The sequence below is a fragment of the Leopardus geoffroyi genome, chromosome D2 (assembly GCF_018350155.1).
Source record: "Leopardus geoffroyi isolate Oge1 chromosome D2, O.geoffroyi_Oge1_pat1.0, whole genome shotgun sequence".
In the NCBI taxonomy this organism is placed as follows: Eukaryota; Metazoa; Chordata; class Mammalia; order Carnivora; family Felidae; genus Leopardus; species Leopardus geoffroyi.
In genome coordinates this window covers 77,614,848-77,642,402 of record NC_059334.1, presented here as the reverse complement: position 1 = coordinate 77,642,402, position 27,555 = coordinate 77,614,848, and the positions used below count along the sequence as shown (strand labels likewise).

The 27,555-nt window shown below is 51.4% G+C and overlaps 1 long non-coding RNA gene across 1 annotated transcript in view; it reads right to left on the bottom strand.

Moving 5' to 3' along the window:
- The window catches only part of LOC123577167, a 61,545-nt gene extending 34,241 nt beyond the window's left edge, over positions 1-27,304 (bottom strand). Inside the window, exon 1 of the long non-coding RNA XR_006701737.1 lies at positions 27,109-27,304. This is a non-coding gene — a long non-coding RNA (uncharacterized LOC123577167). The remainder of the gene's footprint in view (positions 1-27,108) is intronic.
- Between the last annotated feature and the right edge of the window lie 251 nt (positions 27,305-27,555).

Sequence of the window (27,555 nt, the reverse complement as noted above, 5' to 3'; positions counted from 1 at the left end):
GGGGCTGGGGGGTTGAGAGTGGTCCGTTATTCACAGATGAAAGCCATTCTGCTATGAATGGGATCATTGGATCTAGCACCACATTGGAAGGAACCAGAGAAGAAAGCGTTTGCTCGGATGGGCACGCTTTTGTTCTTAACTGTACAGTAGAAAAGCAATATGAGTGGGGCGCCTGGGTGGCGCAGTCGGTTAAGCGTCCGACGTCAGCCGGGTCACGATCTCGCGGTCCGTGAGTTCGAGCCCCGCGTCGGGCTCTGGGCTGATGGCTCAGAGCCTGGAGCCTGTTTCCGATTCTGTGTCTCCCTCTCTCTCTGCCCCTCCCCCGTTCATGCTCTGTCTCTCTCTGTCCCAAAAATAAACGTTGGAAAAAAAAAAAGCAATATGAGAGATTCCTGGAGTCAGATTCAAAGAGACGAGTAGATGATACAAATTGCATTGATCGATCAATCGATTGATCTATCATCATCTATCTATATATCTATCTAAGGAGGTTGGGCTCCTCATGGGCTTCTCTCTTTAATCATTCCTCTTGCTGTGTTGCCTCTCCCCCTGCTTTGGCCTGAACCGCACACGCAGCCCTGCGCCCCTTCCAGGAAATCATGCAGTTACCACAGTCCCACACGGTCTTCCCCAGAGCTTTCCAGTCTTTGATGAGAAGGTGCTGGTTTGTGTTTCCTAGAAACCTGGGGCCCCTGCTAAAGTTCCTGATATCTGAGCCCTCTCATAAATTCCAAAGGAGGAAGGGCTTGGTGAAGGTGGAGGCCCACTTGCAGAGCTGGAAGTTAAGGCTTCACGTTGTGATGGTTGAGTCCAATCTACCAACTGGGTGTCTTTGTGACACAGGATAAACTGTCCGTGTTGGTTCAACCTCAGCCTCTTCTTCCAGCCACGTCTCTCTGCTCCGGTCCTCCACAGACACCTAGTAAATCCTCACCTCCATCCGTGGGCTTATTTCTCTGCTTTCCACATTCCAGCCTCATGGGAGGACTCTGCATTGGATACTCGTGCATTGGATCCTTTGCACATGCTGTTCCCTCAGTCTGGAACCTCCTTCCCGATCCCTTCTGCTTGGTGTGGCTTTCCCTGGCCCTTGTGCCCACAGGGAGGCTTGGGCACCCTTACTTTGTGCTTCCACAATGTGAGTTTCTAGACCAGTAACAGTCTAGCCCCACTTAGACTGCTGCATCTGGTCAGTGCTCGTCATTGACCATGACTCCCTCTGGAGCAGACACTTCTTGAAGACAGGGATTTCATCAGTTTCATTAATTATGTCATCAACTCTTTGTATCTCCAGTGCTGCCACAGATAAAGTCTCATTTTAAAGTGAACGAGAGCATGATTGCCAAGAAGCACCCGAGGGGGGGTCTCATACCTGTTCCTAAGGGTTTCCTTTTCCATTGAACTGTTTTCTGAAAATTGATTTTTAAGGGTCCGTTGATTTGTAAGGGTTTCTCTTTAATGAATTCAGGAGATATTTCTCACTCCAATCATTGTCAGCTGCCCACAGTTTCACTAACTTCTTACCATCAGAGCCAAGGGAGGGACTTCTAATTTTACCATCAAGCCCCTGCCTTTCAATGGATTTTCAGAGTAATAACTTCCTCTACGTTATTTAACCTTCATTACAATAGATTAACCAGGCGCAAATAGGAACATACGTGGAGACTCTCATTTGTCCTACGAGAAAAAGCGGCCATAAGAATCCTGTTATTGATATAGGGGCGAGATTTTCTTGGTCCTACGGGCTACTAGAAACACGCAAAGTAAGAGAAGAAACTTCTAAAACTCGTAAATATGTCTCTACTGCGCCCGTCGGCTCATGTGCCACCGTGCATCAGGTTGAACGATCTATTTGTACTCCGCACAAAATCAGACAATAGCAAGAATATAATTTGGAGCACAGCAAACCTCAAACCCAAAGTCACGAAGATGAAAAGAGAGTACCCACATTTTTCCCTCCCCACCGCCTCGCCCCTGCCCACCCACGGTAGTTCTGTAATGGCCACCCCAGTACAAGAGCTGGGGTGGAGAAAGCCTTGAGAGACCCAGTGGAGAGCAAGAGCCTCCAGACACCTGGTAGGGTGGACGTGGGGGGCTGGGGAGAGACATTCCAGTAGATACTGTTGCTGTAGACTCTAAATTTGGATCTTCTTCACAGTTTTGAGAAGCCCGGATATGGTTTGGAATTCTTTTTTTAATTACTTTTTTGGCCCCAGGACTATGGTTCTTTGAATGCGAAGCTGCCCACGTGGGCCCCGGGATTTAGAAGGGTTACAGAAACAATGGCGCTCCCAGCTGGGTTGGCTTCCAGTGCTTATCTGCTGAAACATGCCTACTGTATGCTGCGCAGACGTTCTCTGAAAGGAAGATAATTGCTATGAGAATGAAAAGGAAAGTAGGAAACGACACGTAATCTATAAAATAGTTTCTGAGAAGAAATCTATTCCTGCTTGGCACCAATAAAAGGATCCTTTCTGCTGCCAGAAGAAAGTCAAGGCTAGTTTTCAAGACTATTGAAAACCTCAAAGTTTTGCCTGGAGGCATTTCCTTCTACAGGAGAATTTTGAAAATCTTGACTTTGATCTGCCTCGTTTGATCCGTGGAAAAGCAATATCGGCAATATCTCAGGGTTCGGCAGAGGACCCCATTAACCTGACATCACAGTGAAGTGATTACTTGTGCTTAAACAGAGGCATATTTAAGACAAGACAGAAGCCTTCAACCAAAGGCATCTCATGCGCCCTAAACAGCCCCCTGTGGTGGACACAAAACCATTCTCAATAAACCAAATAATCCAGCTGGTCTTTAAGAAGTCCCTAAACTGCTGACAACAGTATAAGCTGGGGTTTTAGACCATGCTTGGCAGAACCTGCTACGGGGGCGGGCTCTAGGCCACCTCCCTCCCCTGGATCTCAATTGCACTTGTTGGTGGTAAAGTCTGTTTCAGATCAACGTTTGAACAAAGGTTGCTGGAGCTTAAAAAAAAAAAAGTGTTTGAAAACCATGAGAAGCCCATCCATAGCTATAAATGGACAAACAACGTATAAGTCAGTTACTTGGAACTCAGAACACATGTCCCCTCTCCCAGAAATCATATTAAAGATTGTAGGTGGGACCCTAAACTGGTCCCTGGATGCCTGCTTGTTACCCGCTGTGTCCTGGGAAAACCAGGACAGATAGTGGAATTGTCACTGCAAATGGTTTTCTAGAAGCAGGAGGCTTGCTGTAGCTCTAATGAGGGACAGAAAATATTAGTCATGATAAGGAATATCATTTACTGAACACACTGTTTGTGCCAGCCTCTCTTCTGGGTGGTTTACGTGAGTCATCTTGTGTGTTATTAATTAGAGTTGACCCTACCAAGCTCTTTCTGGGTTCCGGGCACTTTTCACAGATTTTTCTCATTAAGCCTTCTTCATAACCTATTTTATAGACAGAAAAACTGAGTCAGAGAAGTTGATTAATTTGCTTTCATTTGTTTGTGTTTCAATCATGTTTTTTAACAGCCGGCAGAGTGATTCCTTTCAAGCAGTGTGCCCCGCGTGGGCCCCATACCTCCAGAATTGCACTTGGGGCCACAGTGGGAGGAGTAAGAGGCCGGAGGGTGAGGCCAGCTGGCAGCAAGTTATCAGGACTGGGATAGCCAGCAGGTTTATATCCCGAGTCTCTACTTATTGGCTGTGGGAGCCCAGCAAGTGGGTAGTGTCTCTGAGCCCCATTGTCCTCATCCGTTTACAAGGGATAACAATAGGACATCTCGTGGGGTTTCAGCGAGGATTAAGACGGAATGCATTCAATGTCTTAGCAAAGTGCCAGGTGCCTAGTGGCTCAGATCTGTCCACTGCTGGGTCTCTGAGTCACTGAATTAAGAGCTATAAGCCTTACCTTAGCCACTAAGGACTCCTGATCTACAAAAGACTTAGGCCACTTGTGACGATTTCTGTAGAGGCCTGATTATATAATCTAACATCACAATGGGAAAAGCCTGGGATGTCCAGGATACAAAAAGGTGACCAGCGTGATGCCTCCCTCAAGTTCAGCCCCATGATGGTGTACCTGAGCCCCAGCAGAGTGAACCCTCTGCGTCTTTTCTGGACAGTCAAGAAACTCCCGAGGAAGTAAACAGCGTGTTGCGCAAACACGGCAGAAGAATGGCCGCCTCCTCTTTCCTGATGAGAGTCTGTAACAAGATGGAGTGTGTGAAGGCCCAGGCAAGGGGTCTGGGTCACAGACCAGCATGTCTTAGGGTCTGGGACAGGGTGGCTGTGAAAGGTCTGTGTCCAGGGCACTTGAGGCTTGCTCAGGTGCAACAGCTCTGTCCCAAAGGCCTCGTGTGATGGGGATTCTCCAGAAGGTTTTATTTATACTTTTGTTTCTTTTCTTTCAAATGTTGTGAGTGAGGGGAGAGGGAGCTTAGCTTTAACATGAAAACTCGTTTTGTGAATCCATGAAGGGAAAGATTGGAAAGGGTTTGAGAACCGCCTGGTAGAGAAGTATAGGTTTGAGTAAGAGAAATGGAATTTGGAATTCTCCAAATTTGCCAACCACACAGAGAGGCAACCCAGCTCTCCAAAAAATGTACATATATATGTGCACAAGTATATTATAAATTGAACTGTTATAAAGGATTACAGCATAGAATTTAGAAAAAACAGGGCTGCCCTGGGTGGCTCAGTTGGTTAAGCGTCCGACTTCAGCTCAGGTCATGATCTCACGGTCTGTGAGTTCGAGCCCTGCGTCGGGCTCTGTGCTGACAGCTCAGAGCCTGGAACCTGCTTCGGATTCTGTGTCTCCCTCTCTCTCTGCCCCTCCCCTGCCCGTGCTCTGTCTCTCTCTCTCAAAAATAAACATTAAAAAAATTTTTTTAATTTACAAAAAGCAGTATTCAATAATCTTTATTGTAGGGGCGCCTGGGTGGCGCAGTCGGTTAAGCGTCCGACTTCAGCCAGGTCACGATCTCGCGGTCCTTGAGTTCGAGCCCCGCGTCGGGCTCTGGGCTGATGGCTCGGAGCCTGGAGCCTGTTTCCGATTCTGTGTCTCCCTCTCTCTCTGCCCCTCCCCCGTTCATGCTCTGTCTCTCTCTGTCCCAAAAATAAATAAACGTTGAAAAAAAAAATTTTTTTTAAAAATAATAATCTTTATTATAAATTCCTTACACCTTGAACTTCAACGTGACCTTCTATTTCTTGCAAAATCCATAGTTTTTATAATTACTAGTCAACAGTGTCACAGAATCAGACTATGAATAAATGCTTGAAGAAAATTTGGGTCAGCAGAGTCGGTCATATCGCTGACAATGAGCCTACTTCGAATGAATGTACAAGTAACACGTGCTGCTTGGTATTTTCATAAGACAGACGTGACACAATGAAGTTGTATATTGGCACTTCGCTCGTTGGTCACTCATGGGACCGACCTCTCTGCTGAATCAGACAACAGTTTTCTAATGCTGCAAGAGTATTTTCTCGAGTTTTTATACTACTCGCAATGCAAGTACGATACACAACACACTTACGTTTAACTGTATCACTAACATTTTCTCCATCATGTTCTTAAATCAAGACAATAAGCAGAAGAACAGCTCACACTGATTCCTGTGGTGTAAATGCTCCTATCGTGGCCATTTCGGACTACGAAGGTGACGTCGCTGAACACAGAGTTGGAAGAAGACACCCAGTCCCGCCATTACGTTGTGTTTCTACCCTACAGATGCAATGGATGTAAATGTAAATCATATTAAAGAATACATTTATACATAATAAAAGCAAATATATAATAGTAGATGACGAAGATGTAAAATAGCTAGGAAGTCCTGAGTTTTGAGTATTTCTTACCTTTGACTACAAAAACAGAATAGAATACATTTTACGTATACCTTAATTTTTTCATGTGACCTTTAGAAAAAATTTGTTTTTAGGTTTCGTTTATTTATTTTGAGGGAGAGACAGTGTGAGCAGGTGAGAGGGAGACAGAGGGAGAGAAAGAGGGAGAGAGAGGGAATCCCAAGCAGGCTCTGCATTGACAGTACAGCCCGATGGCGGGCTCAAACCCATGAAACCGTGAGATCGTGACCTGAGCCGAAACCAAGAGTCAGATCCTCAGCCGATGGATGGAGCCACCCAGGCGCCAGATCCTTGAAAACCTAGGACTAGCTAGTGGTCCAGGACGAGGGGGCCTCGGCACACACTGCCGGAGGGCGTGGGAAGGCAGGGGAGAAGCCCAAGGGAAAAGGTCCGGCTGGGCAGCTGCTCCCGGGGGCAAAGCTGAGACAAAGCTCGGGGGGCAGGTGCAGAGTGCTCGCTAAGTGGTGGTGATGGAGGAGGGCTTGGTGAAGGCCATCTCGACCGAGAACGGGAAAACCAAACACAGCGAGCACCAATTTGCCTTACACGGTTGGGCTCGGAGGGGTTGCATCCTTGGCATTGCTAACTCCCGCCTGGATGCTTCTCCCCTCTAAGGCCCCAGCCTGAAGCCCGCGCCTCCATGGCCCTCCCCCTCCACATCACTCAGGCCCTGAGCGCGTACCTCTCTGACCCCTAGATTCCCAGTAGGCCACAAGCCTCCGGAGGGCAGGCACTGTCTGCTTTCTTGCTTCATCGTTGGTACCTACGGCACCACGTGGCACCTAGGAGGCGCCCGACCACCTCCGAGTGGAGACGTCAAGTTAAATGGCTAATTCCGGGCTGGTAATGATTCCAGGCATCGCCTTCCTCAGCCTTATCTCTGGCCCCAGCTTCCTGTTTGGGTTCAGGTTGCAGATTAAAGGTGCAGGTGAGTGGCATGGGCTTATCAACTGGGCAAACTTAGCCGGGTCACTTTTCAGATTAAAGGAACGGCGGGAGGGGTTGTTGGGGCATGAGTCATAGAGGGAACCTCTTGGGCGGGTTTCCTTCATCTCAGAGCAGTTTTGTTCTCTCGTTTACGCATTCATTCGTTCACACGCGCGTTCGTGCACCCTTCCGTCACTGAACAGGCACGCTTTTGACACCAACTCTGTGCCTGGCCCTCATACCCCCTCAGTCATTGACAGCAATATTTGTAAATAAGCCTTCCGGAATCAGCCAGACGTGGCGTCCGATTCTGGGTCTTTACCGGGAGCTATGAAAACTCAGGCGTGTCCTTAACCTCCCTGAGCCTCAGCGTCCCTTCTTTTCGAGAAGCGCTAACAACCCAGTTGATCTTGCAGGGCTCTTGTGGGGTCCAAAGGTGACATATCTAAAACCGCCAGCTCCGAGTTGGAGGCGGGGGGCAAGTGTGTCGGATCCTAGCACACTCCACACGCCCACCCACCTCCAACGTATCTCTAAATGGTTCGCACACCTCTTTTTCCAAAGCGTTTTTCTCTCCTCGAGCGTTAAGCCACTTGGGGAAGCTTGCACTGGTGTCCTTCAGAGCTTCTCCAGGGGCAGTGCCCGCATCAGCCACCCGGGGAGCCTGTTAACATGCAAATTCCCGGGCTCTGGTGTCGTTTTACAGAATCCGAACCTCCGGAGGCTCAGCAGACAGCCTTGCAAACACGTTCCTGAGGCCAGAGCACCTGCCCCGGCTCCTTGCAGCCTCTGAGAAGCCTCTTGGCAGCAATGACAGATGCCCGAGATGGAGACTTGGCTTGTCGAGGAAGTAGAACCGAAAAGCCCGTGTGCTTAGCTAGGAGCCTCGAGGGGAAGGATCGAAGCTACGCAGCGATAGTGGCATGGCCGAGCCGCGGTGGTGACGGAGAGGCCAGATAGCAGTGTCCCCGCTGGGCAGAAGGGAGCGGACACCGCCTGAGTCTGCGGGTGGAAATCCGCCCCACCCTGGAGGTGCCAGTTCCTTCAGCAGTCACAGGGGAGTGTCAGGACCGGCACCGACCCTGCAGGCGGCATCCTGACAATGCCATTCTCCAGGTCTGTCCTGGTTTCGAACCCTGTGCCCTTTCCTAGTGGTGACGTGAGTCACTGGTACCATTGACGGAGCACCTCCCGTGAGGCAAAAAGCACCCCCGCCAAAGGCTTGGGGAAAGGGCGGAGACACCCGGGGTGAGAATCGAGTTCGAGTCCCGGCTCTGGCCCTGGTGAGGAGGGTGGAGTCGGAAAAGCCCTGCGCCTCTGTTTGCTCATCTGTAAAGTGGAGCAAAGCCCACCCCTCGGGACTGTGGCGAGGAATGGATGAAATAGGTGACATTTCAAAAGCCTGCCGCGAAGACAGGCGCAGCATAGGCGCTCCGTGAATGTTCCTTGCTCCCCTACCCACTGTTCGAGAACAGGAGCCCAGGCAGCAGCCTGCCCCTCGCCGAGCCAAAGTCCACAGTCTGGGTCGACCCAGGCAGCTCTGGCACGAAGCCACCCACAGAGATGATTTTTTTGTCTGGCGTTACACTTTGACTGACAGGCCTGCGCTAAACACAGAAGGTTTGCATTTTCAGTGGAATGGGAGGGAGAGACAGGGAGGGGTGAGGCGTCGGGAGGCCTCTGATCCAGAGCTGGTGGCCCACAGACAGGCCCGAGATGTTCACGCAGGGCTGGGAAGTGCCAGGGGCCATGGAGGACAAGGAGGGTTTGTTTAAGACCCAGCTCCTTGGCATTTCACTAGGAACAAGTGGGCAAGGCTGCGAAGCACCGAGCGTGGCATTGGCTAAGCAGCGACGTGTGGTTCCGCCCCAATCGGGTTCCGGGCAGGGGCCGCTGCTCATGGTGGGGGGAGCTGCGCTAAAAATCCAGAGAGGGGCTGGCCCGAGGACTGTGGGCTCTCTCCTCCGAGTGGATTCGGTGACTGGGGGCAACGCCCCGGCCGGTCTCCCTCCTCCCCTTCCCCTCCTTTCCCTGGATTCTCATCCCGCTCAGTCCCTTGGGGGCAGGGCCAGGGCCCGACATTGACTCCAGCAGCAGCAGCAGGGACCGGCACAGGGAGGACAGGAGGGCTCGGCCACCCCGATTTTGCTAAAGGCGCTGGTTCTTAAACAACTTTCAGCTTTGGGTGGCGTTTGCAGGGACTTCTGTGGCTTCACGGCCGCGGGAGCCGTGGGCTGTGCCGACAGCCAACGCGGAACCACAGGAGGGGAAGTTAGCCGGGCCCCCCAAAGCCAAGAAGGGCATTTGGCGAGCCGTCCCTCACCTCTCCTCCTGCTTTGGGATTTCAGGAAGGCCTGGGAGAAACCCGTGAATTTGGAAGCAATGGAACCCCAGAGTCACAGGGTGAAACTCACTGGTGAAAACCTGGGCCCCCGATTCTTTCTAAAGTTCAAGGAGCTTAAGGGCGCCTGGGTGGCTCGGTCGGGTAGGCATCTGACTCTTGATTTTGGCTCAGGTCATGATCTCATGATCTCTGTGCTGACTGCGTGGAGCCTGCTTGGGATTCTGTCTCTCCCTCTCTCGGCCCCTCCCCTGCTCGCACACATGTGCATACTCTCTTTCTCTCTCAAAATAAATAAATAAACATTAAACAACAACAAAAAAAGAATGATAGGGGCTCCTGGGTGGCTCAGTTGGCTAAGCATCTGACTTCAGCTCCGGTCATGATCTCACGGTTCACGGGTTTGAGCCCCGCGTCGGGCTCTGTGTTGACAGCTCAGAGCCTGGAGCCTGCTTCCAACTCTGTGTCTCCCTCTCTCTCTGCCCCTCCCCCACTCGTGCTCTGTCTCTCTCTGTCTCTCAAAAAATGAATAAACGTTAAAAATTTTTGGAAAAACAAAAAAGAATTACGGGAGCTTAAAGCACAAGCCTCCTTATCCTGACTGTGGACCTCCACGCGGTCCACCCAGCCCCCTGCCCTCCTAGCATTAGCCAGCCAATGAACAGGAACCCGTGCGGCCCCTCCCCCACCCACCTGACCCTCCACCCCTCCTCACCACCCACAAGCACATGCTTCCGGGTTTGGACCTATGGTCTAGACGATTCTCGCGTTCTGTCTCACTGATTGGTCATGCCTACTCTCCAAGAATGCCCTACATCAGAGACCCCACTGACCCAAGAGCTTGTCTCCAAATTTCCCCTGCTCTCGGCCAGTTCAAGCTCACAGAACGTGACCGTGTCCGTGGAAGTCACCTCTCCCCAGCACCACACTGGTTTCAGGTCCCGCTGTCCTCCTCATCCTCCGGGGGCGCGTCTGGGGATACGACGCAGAGTGACTCGGCAGCCCTGCCCTCAGGGAGTGGAGTCTCGGCAGCGGCCCCAAGCAGGAGGAGAGGGCAAAGACCCTCTCCTTCCTAAAGCTCCCCAACTCCCCAGGCCTCGCCTCTGCCTCTTCCGTCGCCAAAACACTTCACACCTGTCAGGACTGTGTGTGTAGTAGAAGCACATCGGCAAGGCTCGGGATGGTAGATGCCCGAAGCCCTGGCCAGCTGTCGTTCCCCTGCAGTCCTGGGTTCCCCGGGGCTTGGGTGGGTGGGACCCCCGAGGAGTTCAGCCCTGAGACCCTGCATGGCCCTGAGTCCTGAGGCTCCCTTTCCTCCTGCCTCACGGCGAAGCTTTTCTTGCGGGGTCTCTACCCACAGAAATCCCAGCAAAGGGGAAAACAGCAGCCCTCATGGGGCTAAGGCTGGTCTGAGCACACCTGCGTCTACACCACTTGACTCCCAGGCTGGCAGCCCACAGTTCCCCTCACTCTCTCAGCCTTGTTTCCCGGGCTGGGGGACTAGGGGCTCCCCCACTGCCTGGCGCTCAGAGGGTGTGGCCAACACTGTCCTGGGCACTCGTGTCCTCAACTCCCTGCCTAGATGACAAACGCAGCGCCTACCTTTGTCCCATCTCCCAGGCGACACCGAGTGCAGGAACGCAGTAGGTCCGTGGAATCGTCCGACAGCGCCTCCGATACGACTCTGGCTTCTGGCCAGTAGTTCCCAAGCTTCCCACGGACAGGCTTTGCCCCCAGCCTTGTCATTCAGGTAAAAGAGCATGTCTCCCCTTCTCCAGACCCAGCTCACATCTCCTCTGCTCTAGTCACGTCCCCTACCTTCCCAGGTCCCCAAGCGAAGCTGCAAGGACAGCCATGAGTTCTGATTCAGGAGGCGACCCGTCTTGAGTACTCCTTGCTCCTGGCACTTGGGTGGTGGCTTTGGTCTAATCACACACCCTTTTTAAGAAAACGGTCAGTGCTCCCTGCCACGGGCCAGACACGGCTCCGAACAAGCACCCTGTGATTCTCACACTCGCCAGCCCTGTTTTCCCGATGTTACCCACGGGGTCTTTAGGACTGACTTGCCTGCGGTCTCACGACCAGGCAGGGCGGTGCTGGGGTGTGGACTTGGCTTGCCTGGTCCCAGGGGCATGGGCCTCCCGGGGGACCACCTGCCGCAGCCTCTCTTAGAGGACGGCCTTGCAGGTTTTGTGCGGATGCCGGGCAGGTAAGCGGGAGGCAGTGCCAGCGGCCAGCCGGCCGTGACCCTGAGAGGGGAGAGGCCGTGATCATCCGTGTTGCGGTTGAAGAAACACAGCTAGGTGGGGGCGAGCCTGTCCGGCTGGGGCGTGAGGCTTCGAGGGGTATGCTGCAGACACGGCTTAGCCAGCTTTGATGAAGGTGGCACGGAGGCTGGAAAGGGGTCTACAGATCTTTCTCCGACACACACACACACACACACACTAGATGAACACATTGCTACCCAGAGCCGTGGATAGTAAGAGAGATTTGGGTTGCACAGAGGGGTAAGAAGATCCAGGGAAGAATGGTCTCCTTGAGGCAGAGAAAGCCAAACCCTCCCTCATCCCCTCCTCTGCCTACAATGCCTTCGATTCCCTCTCTTTGCCCAACCTCCTATTCTGCTCAGAACTCTCCTCCTACAGGAGGCCTCCCCTGATTGCCTCCCCCTCTAGGCTGGGTTGCGTGCTGCTCTCTCACAGCGCCCGTGCCCTGCCATCAGGGGAAGGGGTGAGCAGAGCCACGAAGGAGGGAGCAGGCCGGGCTTACGGGTGGTGACAGCCTGTTTTTCTTGGAGCTAAGAGTCCCTACAGGAGCAAGTGGCAGGTGGCCCTGGAGAAGTGGGGTGGCCCCATCCTGGTCCTCTTGGCCACGGATGCTACCATCGCAGGAACTTTGGGGAAAGTGGCGTCTCCCTCATTTCTTCAAATAGCATCTGGACCCGAATGCTCCAGGCGGCTCTTGGGTGCAGAATCGTACGTGCAAATTATGCCACTTCGGGCTGATAACTCCGAGGGCTCAGGAGACAGTCCTGGCAGGGACTGTGCATAGTCAGGGAGCAAAGACAATCCGATAGTGTGGTTTTAATTCCACGTTCCTTGATCCTAAGGCCTTGAAAAAGAAAACACGCTCTGATTTGGCTTGGAGAACAGACGGAAACTTCGGTCTCATCATGGGGAAGCCGTCTCCTCAGCTGGTTCGTGCTGGTGAATCCTGGAGCTGGAGCCCAGTCGTCCAAGCTTGGACAGCAGCAGCGACACTGGGGGGGCAGAGGAAGGGCCTCCTTTCCGCGGTGGCCCGTCCCTGCTCAGAAGGCGGGGGAGAGGCCGGCATGTTCTATCCCGGCACCTGCTTATTGTTCGGCCCATCCTCTCTCCCCTGGCCTACGCAACTCCCCCCTCCTCCGCCCTCCCTCCCCCCCCGCAGTGGATCTTGTGCATCTTTACAAAGCATATGCGTATTTCCTTGAGAAACGCGGGCAGAGAAGGGAATTTATTTAAGTAGGCCACGGAAAGAGGCAGGGAGGTGGAGACATCTTAGACGTGTGGCAAATAATCCCAGTGGCGAACTTTCTTTTTTTTCTTTTCTTAAAGTTTATTTATTTATTGGGGGCGGGAAGAGAGGGAGAGAGAGAATCTTAAGCAGGTTCCATGCTCAGCATGGAGCCCGATACGGGGCTCGATCCCAGCAACGTGAGATCATGACCTAAGCTCAGATCAAGAGTCAGATGCTTAACTGACTGAGCCAGCCAGGCGCCCCCCAGTGGCTAAACTTTCTAGAGCACTTGACTGTTTTCTGAGCATGTGCAAATGTACGAGGACATCGTGAGTCTCCAGTAGCCAATTTTACCAAATCTTTAAATCCAACTGCTGACATTTACTAAGCGCTTGGACCTTAGCACAAACCCCGGGAGGTAGGGAAAATGCCAAAAGTTTCCCTACAGCTCAGCTAAAGAGAAGCAAAAATGAGTTAGAAAAATAATAATAAAGGAAACTGTAGTTCCCCCGCAGCTCAGCGGCTACACGGGAGTTATCCTCTTAACTGCTCGCTACCAGGCCGTGTCTCCCTTCTGTTACAGATGCGGAAAGTGGGCCTAAGAGGAGGGGACCCACTCAAGGCCAGGAGTGGGTCAGTGTGGGCAGGAGACAGCAGAGTTGGGGCCAGAGCTGGGGTCTGATTCTATAGCCTGTGCTTTTTCTCACACTCTCAATGGAAGGAGGCTTCTGGCGTTTGGTCCCAAGGTGGTGGATCCCACTCTGAGCCCCACGGGCTCAGGGAACTTTCTCTACCTGTCCCACGTAAAGCCCCTTGCTCACCAGTGTTCCCATCCTGCGTGCTTGGGCTGAGATGGCTCTAGGCCGCTGGTTATGGGCTGAGTTGTGCCCCCTCAGATCCCCATGTTGAAGCCCTAACGCTCAGTACTTCAGAATGTAACGTATTTGGAGAAAAGAAGTGATTGCATTAAAATAAGGTATTTAGGGTGGGCCTTACTCCAACATGACGGTGTCCTAAAGAGAAGAGGCTTGGACACCTGGAGTGATACCAGAAATGTGCACATGCGGAGAAGCCCTTGTATGAAGATACAGTGAGAACATGGCCATTTACAAGCCAAGAAGAAATTCCCTTCTTGACGCCCTGATTTCAGACTCCCAGCCTCCAGGACTATGAGAAAATAAATCTTGTGTTTAAACCACTCAGTCTGTGGAATTTTGTTATGGCCGCCCCAGTGAACTAATACAGCACCCCAATCTTTTTTTTAAAGTTTATTCGTTTTTGAGAGAGACATAGAGAGAGTGCAAGCAGGGTGGGGGGGGCAGACAGAGAGGGATAGAGAGAACCCCAAGCAGGCTCCATGATGTCAGCACAGAGCTCAATGCGGGGCTCAAACTCGTGAAACCGTGAAGTCATGACCCGAGCTGAAATCAAGAGTCAGATGCTTAACTGACTGAGCCACCCAGGTGCCCCCAGCACCCTACTCTTAAGTCATAAGGCCATATACACCTATTAGAATGACTAAAAAGAGAAAGAAAGAAAGGGAGGGAAGGAGGAGAGAAAGAAGGCAGGCAGGAAGGAAGGGAGGGAGAGAGGGAGGGAGGAAGAAAGGTAGAGAAGGGAAGGGGGAGGGAGGGAGGGAGAGAAGGAAGAAAAGCCTTCCCTTTGACTGGCGATCCCCTGAGGGAGGGACCGAATCGGGTGCTGGGCCCAAAGCCGTGCTCGGTGCTCATCAGGTGGGTGCAGAGTTGAACAGTGCTCGTCAACTTTGGCCTTGGTGCACTTGGGCAGGAAGCCAGCTTCCAGAGCCCCCGGAGTGCTTGCTTTTGCAGGAAAGGTCTTCCCTGAAGACCCCACTCGGCCTCAGTCCAGTCCCGCTGAGCCCGGCAGTGTCACGAAGGGTGTGAGTGGCTCTGGGGCCTGAGCCTTTCCTGTGGTTTCCGTGCAAATGAACAGGTGACGAGAGGTAAACAGATTAGGATTGGCTGGTTGGAGTCATTTCAGCGGGCTCTGGGTTGCAGGGGCTGTGCTGGATGTAAGGTAGGGGGCCTGGGTGATGAGGGCGGGGGGAGGTGGCCTGGTCGAGCTCAATAAAGGAGGTGGTTGGGAGTGTGGACTTTGAAATGCGTTGCCTGTGAAACGCATCCTCCGGGGCCAGTGGTTGCCATCTCTAGGAATCGGCGAGCCCTGGGAGGGAGTCCCTCCTGGGTCAGCAAGGCCGCAGGCTGTCAAGCCATCAAAAACACAGAATAAAAATAACGACAAGCCCCCAGGTGATAGCCAGGCGCTTGGGATCTCCCAGCCCCTCTTACACGACATGTCATAGACCTAGCTTTTCCCCCCCTACCTCACATGGGGGCTGGCCACACAGGAGTTCGAGAGAGCCCTACCTGGAGGGATCAGAGTTTTCTCTGAGGAGTTGGTGAGTGTAGACAAGGTGTAGGGTTGTCCCATCCTTGTGGGGTTTTGCTGTGAGAGAGAAACCTCATCAAAACGTTCGTCAAACTTTAAAGTATTTGGGGGGCCGGGGTGGCTCAGTCGGGCAAGCATCTGACTCTTGATTTTGGCTCAGGTCATACATGAGTTCACGGTTTGTGAGATCGAGCCTCGTGTCGGGCTCTGCGCCAACAGTGTGGAGCCTGTTTGTGATTCTGTCGGCCTCTCTCCCTCTCTCTCAAAAGAAATGAAAAACATTTAAAAATGTTTTGAAAGTATTTTCACACATACCACCTGGCAGAGTCTCACAACGGATTCGTGAGGTGATATTATCATCCTCGCCTCACAGTTGAGACCGAGGCTCAGAAGGGACTGACCGAGGTTCATGGCTCCCCAGTGAACCACCCCTGGGGCACTGGGGTGTGGATGAGACAAAGGTGGTCAGAGATAAGAAGCCTCTGGAAACTCTGGCTTTCTTGGGAAAATCAGCCCTGAGCATACGAAAAGGGGAATGCAGAGCAACCGGCTGGAATGAATGGGAGCTGGAAAATAGGAAGGTTCTGGGTGGCGGAAGGGGTCAAGTGCGTTGCAGTCAGGCGGGCTGAGGGAGGCTGGTGGGCATTTCAGGTGGGAGCAGGCTGGCTCCCAGGAGAAGGGCTAGTGGCTGGTGTCAGTGGAGGGGAGGGGGGTGTTAGAGGTGAAGGGAAGGGGAGGGAGATCCTGCTACAAAGAGGATTGGCCGAGGACAGCTTCCGATGCCCAAGGAAGGAACGAGAGCTATGTTCTGGTGCACTAGGGAGCCACTGGGGATATCTGAAGATATCCCCAACTGGCTTTAGAGCCAACTGGCTTTAGAGCCAGTTGGATAGAGGCTTTAATACCCCGATCTATCACTTACTAGCTGTTTTACCTTCAGCAAGGTGTTTAGCCTCTCTGGTCCTTAGTAGCCTCGTCGAGAAAACGGAGATCAACGCTTGGAATTAATAGTCTCAGAATTGTCACTATCAAATGAAATACCATGTAAGACATTCACACTATCCGACACGTCGCAGGTCCTCCAAATGGTAAATACTGTTCATCAGAAGGGAAAGTTCATCCGGGCACCTGGGTGGCTCCGTTGGTTAAGCGTCCAACTTCGGCTCAGGTCATGATCTCGCAGTTCGTGAGTTCGAGCCCCGCATCGGGCTCTGAGCTGACAGCTCAGAGCCCGGAGCCTGCTTCCGATTCTGTCTCCCTCTCTCTCTGTCCCTCCCCCACTCACACTCTGTCTCTCTCCCTCTCTTAAAAATAAATAAACATTAAAAAAAATTAAGAAGAAAAAAAGAAGGGAAAGTTCATCTCTCTGAGCGTCAGATGCGTCATCTCTACAACAGGAAAAATAATGCCAGCTGTCGAATTTCTCAGAACAAACATCAGGAGACTTTATCACAGAGCACACCATCTTGACAATCCTAGTAACGTCTCCGGAAGGGGAAGCCGGGAGAATAGAGTGACAGGGTTTGAAGTCCAGGGTGATTTTAAGGCAGTTCTGGAAAGACTGGTTGGGACTGGGCAGGATTGATGACATAATAGTTCTTGACTGGGGAGCACAGTGAGGTGAGGGTCTTGGAATGAGTATCCATGAGGCACCTGGGTGGTTCAGTGAGTTAAGCATCCGACTTCGGCTCAGGTCATGATCTCACAGTTTGTGAGTTCGAGCCCCGCATCAAGCTCTGTGCTGGCAGTGCGGGGCCTGCTTGGGATTCTCTCCCTCTCTTTCTCTCTCCCTGCCCTTCCCCCACTTGCTCGCGCGCTCTCTCTCTCTCTCTCTCTCAAAAATAAATAAACTTGAAGACAGTATCCATGAGCAAGCCTGTGGTCTGGATCAGAAAATCAGTCTGTAGCCTGCTGCCAGCAGCAAGTATTTTCTGGAACATGCAGCTAATTTAGCATAGTCCAGTTTTATCTTAGCACAACCCCCAGAAAACATGTTTTGCCCCAGTATTAATTAGCACAGGAACAGTAAAGTATGTTGGTTTCCATAATAGTAATACCTCCTAGGATCGTTTGGAGAAATCAAGGGAAATCGTGTAGAATGTGTGCTTAGCACAACCTCTCCTCAATAACATACTTGTTAATTAGGGGGAGGCGGGAAATAACCAGATTAGAATAGGCTAAAGCAGTTTTGCCTGGGTGACCAATCCCCGGGCTGGGGGAGGTTTCCAGGATGTGAACTTCCAGTTTTAAAACGAAAACAACTCCCCCTACCCCGCCCCTGGTAACCGCCATTCTAGTTCTGTCTACTGAATCTGACTACTATTCCATACTAATGGAATTATATAGTATTTGTCTTTTTGTGACTTAGCATAATGCTTTCAAGTTTTAACAGCGTGTCAAGTGCATGTGTCAGAACTTCATTCCTGGGGCGCCTGGGTGGCCCCGTCGGTTAAGCATGAGATTTGGGCTCAGGTCGTGATCTCATGGTTCATGGGCTCGAGTCCCTCATCGGGCTCTGTGCCGACAGCTCGGAGCCTGGAGCCTGCTTGGGATTCTGTGTCTCCCTCTCTCTCTGCCCCTCCCCTGCTTGCGCTCCGTCTCTCCGTCAAAAACAATAAATCAACATTAAAAAGAAAGAACATTCCTTTTGAAGGCTGGATAATATCCCATTGTAGGGCTACACCCCTGGTCGTTTGTCTTTTCATCTGTCAGTAGACACTTGGGAGGCCTTCCACTTCTTGGTTCTTAGGAATAATGCTGCCATCAACGTGCATCAACACAGGTGTAATTAAAAAAAAAAAAAACATTTGAAGTGTTACATAATGTTTGTTCACAAGTCAAAGAGTACAACGGGAGGCCCTTAGTGAGTAGAGAGTAGGGTTTCCTCAGTAGCAGAGGCTCTATCCTTCAGCAAGCCTTTGTTAGATTCTTGCTTCGGGGCCTTTGCCGAGGATGCTAGGGCAGCCCTTTGGAAGCACCCCAGCTCCTCTGGGAGACACTGCATTGGAAAGAAATAAGCCCATAGACGATCCTGCTGTGCGGAGAGCCTGAGCTCCCAAACCCAGCAGAGTCACCCTTGGCATGACAGGCGGAGCTACACCTCTTTCATTCCTCTCTTCTGTTCAAAGGGAAAACTGAATCTGAGTGGAGAGAGGCCCAGAACTGGGGTGAAAAATAAAGCAACTGGTTTCTTTTCCAAAGAAGACATCCAGATGGCCAACAGACACATGAAAAGATGCTCAGCATCACTCATCATCAGGGAAGTGCAAATCAAAACCACCATGGGATATTGCCACACACCTGTTAGAATGGCTAATATCAAAAAGACAAGAAATAACAAGTGCTGGCAAGGATGAGGAGAAAAGGGAGCCCTTGTGCACTGTCGGTGGGAATGTAAATTGGTACAACTATGGACAATAGAGTGAAGGTTCCTCAGAAAATTAAACGGAGGGCTACCGTAGAATCCAGAAATTCCGCTTCTGGGTATTGACCCAAAGAAAATGAAAACACGAATTCAAAAAGATATATGCACTCCTATGTTTATCGCAGCATTGTTTACAAGAGCCAAGATATATATGAAACAATCTAAGTGTCCATTGATGGGTGAATGGATAAAGGAGATGTGATACACACACACACACACACACACGCACACACACGCACACACACACAAATAGTATTCAACCATAAAAAAGAGTGAAAATTTTGCCATTTGCAAAGACATGGATGAAACCTGGGGGCATCATGCTACCTGAAATAAGGTAAAGACATATACTGAATAATCTCACTGGAATCTCACGTGGAATCTAAAAACCAAAGTTAAAAAAAAATACAAGCTCATAGAAAAAGGGAATAGATTGGTGATTTCCAGAGGTGGGGGTTGGGGGTGGGGGAAATGGGTGAAAAGGGTTAAATGGGTGAAATGGGTGAAAGGGGCCAGTTTTAAAACTAGTAAATCATGAGGATGTGATATACAGCATGGTGACTATAGTTAATAATACAGTATTGGGGCACCTAAGTGGCTCAGTGGGTTCAGCGTCCAACTCTTGACTTCAGCTCAGGTCATGTCTCATGGGTTCATGAAACGGAGCCCCACGTCAGGGAGCGGGGATTCTCTCTTTCCATCTCTCTGTGTCCCTCCCCCATTCTCACATGCACCCATCCGTTCTCTCTCTCTCTCAAAAGAAATAAACATTAAAAAAATTACAGCATTGCATATTTGAAAGTTGCTAATAGAGTAAATCTTGAACGTTTTCATCTCAAGAAAAAAAACAACTCTTTATGTGTGGTGATGGATATTAACTGGATTTATTGTGATCGTTTCACAATATATAGAAATATCGAATCGTTACGTTCAACCCCTGAAACTAATGTAATGTTGTATGTCAGTTGTACCTCAATTAAAAAAAAAAAAAAAAAAAAGCCACAGGCTTCACAGACATTTCCCCCATCCCCCTTTCCCTGGATGGAGACCCACACGGCTTACTGGCTTTCTGGATTTCTCTGCTAAATGCCTGGCTGGCACTGGTGCATGTAATTCTCACCACCGCCCTGTGATGAGTGTATTACTATCCACATTGCAGACCAGGAAATTAAGGTTGGGAGGGGTTAAGGGACTAGCAAAAGGTCCCGCAGCAGAAAGGACAGGAGAGCTGGGATTCCAATTTGGGTCTGTAGGGAGAGAACGGGGGCCTTTCTTCTCAGTCGCCTAAGTGTTGAGCCATCAACCACTGGGTGATCGGGTCTCCAGGACTCTTAAAGCATTATCTGAAGGTAAACAAGTCAGTATCACCTCCCGTTTAGGATCTGCAGGTCAGGTCGGTCTGCGAGTGACTTTTCCTCTCTTGGGAGAGAAAGGTGGAAATCCATACCTAATTGAGCCCAAGGCAGGGGCTCAGGTTTCTCCTGGGGCGGCCTTGCTTCCAACCCCCTGGGGGGTCCTGGCCCAGTGCTATTCTCAGTAGGGTCCCCGGTCAGCAAGGAAACTAGAACAGATTGACGGGAACTCCAGATGGAGAGAGACGCCCTGGGGGCACTTGGCTTAAGCCAGATCTGAACTGTTTCCCTCAATCCTGCTCCCCAGGCAGGAGGCCCTCTGAAAGGCCCTAACCACACTGATCTTATCTCCTCCTGCAGAACTTTCCCACAGGGAGGTGGGAAAGGTCAGCTGTGTGTCCTGGGAGCCTTGGCGGCAGGCTCAGCCCCCTTCTGCTGCAGAGGGGCTATGACAGAGGTCCCAGAGCCTACACACCTGTACTCCGGGGGCCCCTGTGTCCTTCTAAGACATATGAGAGAGCTCTGAGTGTGGGGCATTAACATGGTACCTGGCCTACAAGACAGCTGAAAATCATTGTTAGGTTTTATTTTTTTATAGAATTTTTTTTTAATGTTTGAGAGGGTGGGGGGCAGAGCAGAGACGCTGAAGCAGGCTGCACACTGCCGGTGCAAAGCCTGACGGGGCTCAAACCCACGAACCACGAGATCATGACCTGAGCTGAAGTCAGATGCTCAACCGGCTGAGCCACCCAGGCACCCCCCATTGTCAGGTTTTATCAAGCTCTGGTTTGACAAGGTTTAAAATGGGCTCAAACCTGAACATGGGTGCACGATGAGAAACTCCCTCACCCTGAATCAGTAGGTCAGAAATGCCATCTCCTCACAATTCATGCACCACATTCACTATTTTTGCCACATCTGCGTTCCACCAAGTGCTGTTGTTTCCATTTTTAAGTCTTTTTATCCCTTAGTAATTTTTTTTAACTTTTTTTTTAAACGTTTATTTATTTTTGAGACCGAGAGAGACAGAGCATGAACGGGGGAGGGGCAGAGAGAGAGGGAGACACAGAATCGGAAACAGGCTCCAGGCTCTGAGCCATCAGCCCAGAGGCGACGCAGGGCTCGAACTCACGGACCGCGAGATCGTGACCTGAGCCGAAGTCGGACGCTCAACCGACTGAGCCACCCAGGTGCCCTGTTAGTAATTTTTTTTTTTTTTTAAGTATCAACAGAGGTCAGTGGAAAGCCGGTACCAGTACCCATGTACTATGCATACTCTCTCACCATATTTTATACATGTACATATTTTATCACCGTAAAAATAAATACGATGAATACTCGTCAGCAATGAGAATGATCAACCTACATATAAACACAGTAATGCGGATGAATTTCACAAACAGAAAGCTTCAGGAAAGAAGCTGGGCCCCGGGGGATTCCATTTGTACGAATGATGTGAAAAACAGGCAGATCTAACCCATGCTGTTAAGAGGAGAGTGGGTGGTCGCCCTTTGGGGAGGGAGATAGTGACTGGCAAGGGAGGGGAGGGGCTCCCAGGAGCCCAGAAAATTCTGTTTTGTGAATTCAGCATTATCTGACTGCTGGATTCACAGGTTGCTCAGCTTGCGATAGATAATTCGCCCAGTTGCCCAGTTGCACACCACTTAGGGTGCTGAACTTAAACGTTAAAAAGAAAAAAAAAAAAGAAAGGTTACAAGAAGTGGAAACACAGTGAACCAGCGAGGGTGCGTATTAACTTCTAGGCATCGGCCATGTGGGTGCAAGGACCCTGAGCCCGAGGGCCGCGCCCCGTGGTAGGAAGAGGGCATAGGAAGGGCCCAAGAGGAGTCAAAGGCTGCTCCTTTGGTTTGCTCCGAAGGTTTGCAGGAGAACTAGAAAGGACGGGGCCTTCTCACGGGCACTTGGGGAAAACACAGAAGGAGGCAGCCCACCCCCAGCTCCAGGTAAAAGGCTGCAATGCGGTGGGTCAGGGTGCAGAGCAGGGACCACTGAGGGTGCGCAGCAGGAGGCAGGTGGACAGGGGGTGGGTGGGAGGATGGGGGTGTGCAGGGGCAGCAGAAAGCAGAGCTGAAGCCCTGTGCTGAGGGCCAGCGGGGGTGGGGGAGGGGCTGGAAAGAGCGGGGCGGGGCATAGCGGGGCGGGGCATGGCGGGGCGGGGCGGGGCATGGCGGGGCGGAGCGGGGGGGGGGGGGGGGGGGGCGGGGCTGCCCAAGGTTGGGGCCTCCCTGCCGCCCCTGGCCTTTCAGAGCGGCCAGCGTCTGTGGTTTTGGGCTGCTTACACACCGCATCTCAAGTGTGGCCTAAAAAGTGGGCTAATGCCTCTCCACCTTCCCAGGGCTGCGCGGGCCGGTGGAAGGGCCACCTAGGTGCCCCCCACTCGCCTTAGATTCGCAAACGATTGAAACCTCAATAGGCCGCAGGTGCCCACCCTTGGCGTCAGCAGGACGCCCCATCCACACCGTGGGAGCCGCGGAAGCCACCCCCTCCCCCGCCCAAACGCTGAGCCAGGGCATCCCGGGCACCCTCCGCCCCCACTTGGGTCGCCCTCCTGGGGCTGCTTTAGTATTAAGCGTTAATGATTAAATCCGGGGTTCTCCATTAACCCCGCCGCCAGCCTTTGTCCCCAGGCCGCCCAGGAGCCTCCTCCTTTGAAACGCCACATAAAAATGATAGATGCTCTCTTCCTCCCTCCCCGGATCGGCAGGCCCTCTTTCCCTTTAAAGTTTGAGTCGGGCGAGTCCAGCTTAAACACGGAAGCGCGGGGGAGGGAGGGGGGAGGGAGGGGGGGCGGGGGGGGAACCAACGCGGCGCACGGTGGCTGCGGGACCCGGCCTGGAGGGGCGGGGCGGACGCGGGAACCGGGCCAGCCACCAGCGACCCCCCACCTGCGCTGCGCCAGCTCAGGGCGGGACCTGCCTCTCCGCCAAAGATCACGTTGTTGTGGGCGGTAATGGTAACCTCAACCGCTGGAACAAAGCTTGCTCTGCCCACATGGCAACGCGCTGTAATGAGAATTGAATGAGAAACGTGTAGGCACGGCTGGTGAATTCCGAATTCTGCCCCTACACCACCCAGAGCGGGGTCCAGGCCTTAGAAGCACTGGCCACACCCGCGTGCTCCTGAGAAATGCGGCATCTCCGGCGCGCTGAATCGGAATCTGGGCTTCAATTAGATTGCCAAGTGACTCCGGTGCCCACTACAGTCTGCAAGCCTTGTCCACCTACGTAACCGGTGGTTCTGGTTATAATGGCAACAAAACCGGGTAACGGGCATTGAGTGCTTGTCATGAGTCAGCATCCATCGAAGCGCTTTGTGTAATTATTCTGCTTAATCTTTGCAACAGGCCGGCTACACCATTTTGTGGATGCCAGAGTTGAGGTTCAGGGAGGGTTGGTGCCTTGCCAGAGGTCACATGTGAAGCGATCCGAAGCCCAGGCCGGGACAGTCTAGCAAACAAGCACCCACACAGATACGCTTCTAGGTTAGCTTCTGGGTGCATGGGCCACATCGAGTTGGGGACCGTCCTTTGGGAAAACCAGAGACCAACTCCTGGTGCCTCTGGGCACACCCAGCTGACATGGGTGAGGCAAAACCACACCTGCCCCAGAAAGACATGCCCTTTGTGGTACCCACCTGCAGCTTTTGGAGACAGACAGATGAGACATCCCGTCCCCATACTCCAGCTTTTAGGAAGAAATACCAGTGCGAGGCGTAAGCAACTGCCACTACCCGTGTACCCCAGGTCAGCTGTGGCGCCACGAAAGGGTTAAGCTCGGACTCAGCCACTACATAAATCTGTGTTTATCTGCTGCAAAGTAAGCTATTTAGGTTTCTGATTTACAATCCTCGGTTTTCATAAAAGTCAGTCATTCCCAGTAAAAGAATGTGGGTTAGATTTATAGGATCTGCGTTAGTCTTTAAAGCCCAAAGCTGGTCTATGACTCACTCTCTTTAATGTTTTTGCTCTAGTCCGGAGTATTCATGTGCAAAGAGAAAGATTCAGAACTCTGCCCTAAAAAATAAGACTTTTGGGGGGAACTAATTATAATGGCATCGCTTGTACTATGCTTGTAAACTTGCCGTCAGCAGGCCCCCTTGGAGCCTGTTTTCCAAGGGTTTTATTCCATAATAAAATGTGCTCTGGTTTGCAGCTTGGCATATGAGACCTCCAATGGTATGAGCGCATGTTTTTTTTCCCCGCCAAATTATTAGAAATAAACAGCCCACCGGTGGAAAGGCAGAAAAATTATAAGCAAGGAAAATAAATCTTGGAATGTTTGCATTTGGTGACTTTAATAAAATCGGTCACTTAGCCCAACAGCCCAACTGGCTAAATGGAGCCGGCCTGGTATTTTTATTTTAACTTGAGTTTGTGTTTTGCCAGTGTGAAATGGGGTCAAGGCAAGGCACCATGGAAAAAGGCTTTGATGTCTCCTTGAAAAATATTTTGCACTGTGACTTTACGGTATTTCATGTCCTTCTCCCCCTCCCCCCCCCCGCCCCCTCCCCCAGGCCCAGCTTGATGAACTGCATGTTTAACCCATGGCCATGACACATGGTGAAATATGGCCATCACCAACAGTCCTCATTCCAGCTTGCTCCCCTCCCCCAAAAAGTCCGAATTCAAGGCAGAATGCTTAATGCAAAATAAAAGTGCTGATCAAAATCAGCAAATATAATTAAAAGGGATGGAGGAAAGTAGCCTTTTCAAATTTCTCCTAAGCAAAGCCAAGGTGGGGGGGCCCATGTGCAAGAGGGAAGGAAGGTCCCGGGGACTGGGCAGTTGGCTAGTTCTATTCCAACTGGGTTAGGAGGGAGGGTTTGCCAGTGCGTCGAGAAGCAGAGAAGGACCGGTTAAAAAGGATGACAGAGAGCATTGAGCCCAGAATAAAAGCAAGCCCTCCTTCACCAGAAGTGTGAGAGAGCTAGGTGGGCTTATGTTTACTAGAGCTTTCTGTCTCAGCGTGAGCACATTGGAGATCGCGGATGGTCAAGAGACAGACTTAGAAGTATCTGCTGTTAGTCCCGGTCAGGAAAGGTTTACTGTGGGCCTGCAAAGCGCAGGCAGAGGCCCCCGGACACACGGATGCATGTTGCCCCTGACTTTTTCCCGGACCAGTGCTGGAGCAGATGATTTGGCAGCGGGTTTCTACCCAAGCAAGCAGAGCACACAGAACAGTACAGATCGATCATGTGTGGCCCGTCCGTATTTCAGTGCAGCTGGGACAGAAATCCTATTGGGCTGCTTCCTTAATTTGTCTTGACCTTCACCTTAGCGCGGGGGATGATGGTAGGTAGGTCCTTTGGGGCTCTCACAAGTGAACAAAATATGGTCCTGGCCTGAGTTCAATGGCACAAAGGAGTATACAGAGCACTCCACTATACCACAAAGAAATTGGTAAGGGCAGGAAAGAGAGAGAGAGAATATGTGTGAATCCAGAAACCAGGGAAGGCTTCAGGGAGCAGGTGGCGTTTCTATGGCTCTGGAAGACTCGGTAGGGACTTGATATGTAGAGGTGAGGAGTAAGGATAATCCAGGGAGAAAGAAAAATGAACAACAACAAAAATGTTTGGAAGTAGGAAGCTTGGCCTGCTTGGAAAGAGGCAGGAGTTCTTTGCGGATGCTTCATGGAACACATGAGGAGTCTAGAGGTTAGGAAAGGGAACCCAGGCCAGGTGTGGACAACTTGCATGCTCACCGAGGAAACTGGACTAAGTCCTGCAAGTACTGGGGTCTATCCTGACCCGCGGAGTCTGGGGTCAGTGTCCTTATCTGTGGCCCCAGCATAGCCTCTCCCTCCCTCCCTAATACTCTTCACCCTGTAGCACAGCTTCATATCTGTCTCCCCTCCTGGGTCATGAGCTCCCAGAGTCCCGTTCACTGTTCTAATCCTAGCTCCTAACACGATGCCCAACATGTAATCGATATTTAAGAAATACCAGATGCAGAATGAATGAAATGGACTTCTCATGGTAATGAACTGAATGAAGGCTTATGGCAGGGAAAGGGTGTGGACTTTGGAAAGGCCGTGGAAAGGCCGTGGCCTTCGGGTGTAAGGTAGACTGGAGCTGGGGGAACCAGGACGCAGAGATGAGCTGGCATTGGCTGGGAGCTGGGGAGTGTGGTCTGCTGGAGGTAGGAAATGGAAAGGATGGGGAGGTCAGGATGCAGAGAAGTCTGCAAATGATGGAGATGAACAAAGCACAGTGGATGGATGGATGGATGGATGGATGGATGAGTGAATTCAATCAGGGATATGCTACATTTGAAACGTGTTATGCGCCCGAATAGAGGATTTGCAGGCATCAGGTAGAAATTTAGTGTAGAAACGTCTGCATGGCGAGCTCCAAGAGAAATAATGCAGAGAAAAAGCCAAGATCAGAGCCCAGGAGGTTGCCTATTTTGGGGGGATGGAACATCAGACACTACATCTGAAGCTCCCTTTGCTGCGACCCCCTCTTCTCTATCTATTTTAGCTGAGATCAGTTTGGATTCACAATGGGTCAGCCAGTTTCTCTCTGATGTTGTTTTGATCTGAACCCCCCACAAATTGGAGGTCTCTGTAGTCGGTGAAGTGTACCTCTCTCCAGCACACTGGGAAGTAGTCCGGCTGGCAGAAACCTTGAACTGTGTGTCACATTGTGATAAACAGTCCCCAACAATGAACAGCTCCCCACCGCCCACTCCCTAGGCTCTGTGCCTCAGCTCTTTTGCAATATACCGGCATTATCGACTGTGAGAGCATCTAAAAGCAGGTGTTTTCTGCTCCCATGGTGGAACTGGCTGAAAGGATCCATGGGTAATGAACAGAGGGGTTGGCCTCCTACCCAGGACACAAGGAAATAGAGATACAGTTGACTAAGGTCAGAAATGACAGTGAGGGAGAAAAATGGGGGCCAGGATGGGGTGAAGGGCAGGAGGTGATGTTATGAACTGAGAAAGATTGGCCTAACTTGAGCCTTGGAGGAGAGAGCATATTTCTGGAGATTCTGAGTATGTGAATCAGGAGAGAGAGGTGACTGAGAAGACGTTGCCCAAGGAGCCATGCCAGGCTAGAGCCCCCACCTGAATAACCAGGCAGGAAGAGCCTGGTGTCCTTGAGGGGTAGAGAAGGAGGGAAGGGAAGGCTGACTGGCTAAGGAATCCCACATGACGTAGAAGACAAGAGCTTCCATTAAGCTGGCCTCTGGGCCGGTGGCGGCCCTCTAACCTTCTTCCCAGGCCACGTCTCTAGCAAAACAGTCTTTCCTCGGGGCAGATTAGCTGGAGGAGTGTGAGATCATTTGGTTACTCACCCCTGACCCCAAAAGAGAATACAGAACAGGCTGTCCTCATCTCCCCAGTGGACGTGTCAGAAGTGCCCAGGGTGGCCTCAAATATGTTCCCAACGTTAAGAAGTTTCTGCAATCTGTGCTCAAACCAGCTGCTCTGGTCTCCATGCCATGCTCTGGTCAGCAGAGGCTGCCGAGATGAACTGACCCTCCTCTGCAGGGGATTTATTTACATTTCCAGCAGAAGATGTGCTTTTACAGGAAGGATCTCCCAGAAGTAAACAGCAGTCGCTCCCATAATGGGTAGGACCCGCTGAGGTATAAGGTCCAGCCGTAGAAGTGATGTCACCTTGGTGGGGTCTCCGGAGTCTGGGGACTTAGTCCTGGCAGGAATCGCTGGTGCATTTAAAGTGATTTTAAAAGGAATTTTTTCACACATACCATAAAACTACCACTTAAACGATTTTGAAG